The following is a 2,194-nucleotide window of genomic DNA, read 5'->3' as shown; positions in this document are numbered from 1 at the left end:
ATATATATATATATATATATATATATATATATATATACAATATTAGAGAATAAATTATTATTCCAACTTTACAGGCAAAGTGAAACGTAGTGTCTTGCTCAAGGGCATAACATGCTGCTCAGTGCAGTGATTGAACACACATAGCAATGATTACAAACTCTAACCACTAAGCTTTCTATCTTCACATTTTGCTTAACATGAGAAAAACAAAATGCTTGTTCTATTTCTTCTGTATATCTCAATATTTTTTTTATTTTCATTTTAGCCTGGTGACGTCGTAGAATGCGAAATTGATGAAATTGGGACTATACGCAATGAAATTGTTTAACAGATGGTACCAAGAAGCTGATGATTAGATTTTCAAAAAACTCTTCCTATTTTCATAATTATTTTTGTTATTGTTATAACAAATTGATCATTCAAAGTACAAATGAAGTATTGGACTCGATTTAATTGGTTAACCCTTCCCTCTGTCCCTACAATTTGCAGGCCTTTTGCATATACTAGAAACAATTATTATTAGTATTATTATTATTGTATTTTGAGAGTTTCTCCGTTTCTTTTAGAGATACATTGTAATCTGTTAAGACTGATACATTGATTAGAAGGCATATTTTTTTTAATGGTGATCTCTGACAACTACAACTGGCCTATTATTATCATCACCATCATCATCATCATCATTGTTAGCATGCTGAGCAAAATGCCACGAAGCATTTTGCTTTATGTTCTGAGTTCAAATTCTGCTGAAGTTAACTTAGCCTTTCATCCTTTTGAGGGTCAATAAAATAAATACCAGTTGAGCATTGGGTATGGAGTCGATGTAATTGACTTACCCACTCCCTCGAAATTGCTGGCCTTGTGTCAAAATTTGAAGCAATTATTATTGTCATTATTATCATAGGCAGAATAATTAACATGCCCGACAAAATGCTTTGGGGCATTTTGTCTATGCATACATTGAGTTCAAATTTCTGCTGAGGTCAGCTCGGCCTTCCATCCTTTAGGGGTCGATAAAATAAGTACTAGTTGTTTACTGGGGAATCGATGTAATTGACTTACTCTTTCCTTGAAATTGCTGGCTTTGTACCAAAATTTGAAACAATTATTATTATTATTATTATTATTATTATTATTATTATTATTATTATTATTATTATTATTATTATTATTATCATCATCATCAAAGCGGCGAGCTGGCAGAATCGTTAGCACGCTGGACGAAATATTTAGCGGTATTAGGCCTGCCACTATGTTCTGAGTTCAAATTCCGCGAGATCGACTTTGCCTTTCATCCTTTCGGGGTCGATAAAATAAGTACCAGTTGAACACTGGGGTCGATGTAATCGACTCATCGCCACCTCCTCCAAGTTACCCTTGTGGCAAAAATTTGAAATAATAATAATTATTATTAATAATATTTGTATTATTATCATTTATATTAAGTATCATCATTATAAGATTATTAACTGTATCCTGTTACATGTTTCTCGTATATTTAAGAACAATAATCCCAACTGTTACCTAGAAATATTACTCAAATACACTTGTGTTGGCAAAATAAAAATATTTTTCTCTTAACTTTGTTGTTTTTCTGGATGATTTCATGGATTTCCTCACACCCAAATATGTTGAGGAATTATGTGCATTATTTACATTATTCACATTTGACGGATATTTGTCCTCATCTTGTTTGTTTCGGCTGATATATCCTCCAGCCTTAATCAGGTGTCTTGATCCCAAGCAGTGACCTGATAATAATAATAATAATAATAATGATAATGATAGTAATAATAACAACAACAACAACAACATCGAAAAATACTTAAGGAATGAGAACCCAGGTTCGAAATTTCCCCAAGACACCTGATGAAGGCTGGAGGGTACATCAGCCAAAACGTTGTCTTAACAACAAACAAGATGAGGACAAATATCCGTCAAATCTCATCCCATTTTCCTTCTTTATGACTTATCATCCATTTTAAATTTTTTAGTATATTTCTTCATGACTATTTCCTGAAATGGGGAGAGAATACAAATTAAATATGCCTGCTCGTCACCTTATCAGTGCAGATTTGGTGATCCTGTTAGTGCAGGTGTCACTTAAAGAGCATCCAGTTCAAACTGTAAAGTGGTTGGCGTTTGGAAGGGCATCCAGCTGTAAAAATCCTGCTAAAACAGTCACAGAAGTCTG

At 33.0% G+C, this 2,194-nt stretch overlaps 1 long non-coding RNA gene across 1 annotated transcript in view; it reads left to right on the top strand.

Moving 5' to 3' along the window:
• LOC106875706 (uncharacterized) overlaps positions 1-1,581 on the top strand; it is a 30,156-nt gene extending 28,575 nt beyond the window's left edge. Inside the window, exon 3 of the long non-coding RNA XR_001410152.2 lies at positions 266-1,581. This is a non-coding gene — a long non-coding RNA (uncharacterized LOC106875706). The remainder of the gene's footprint in view (positions 1-265) is intronic.
• Positions 1,582-2,194: the final 613 nt, after the last annotated feature.

This window comes from Octopus bimaculoides, chromosome 22, assembly GCF_001194135.2.
Source record: "Octopus bimaculoides isolate UCB-OBI-ISO-001 chromosome 22, ASM119413v2, whole genome shotgun sequence".
In the NCBI taxonomy this organism is placed as follows: Eukaryota; Metazoa; Mollusca; class Cephalopoda; order Octopoda; family Octopodidae; genus Octopus; species Octopus bimaculoides.
The sequence above is the reverse complement of the archived record's forward strand: the minus strand, read 5'-3'. Positions and strand labels throughout refer to the sequence as shown.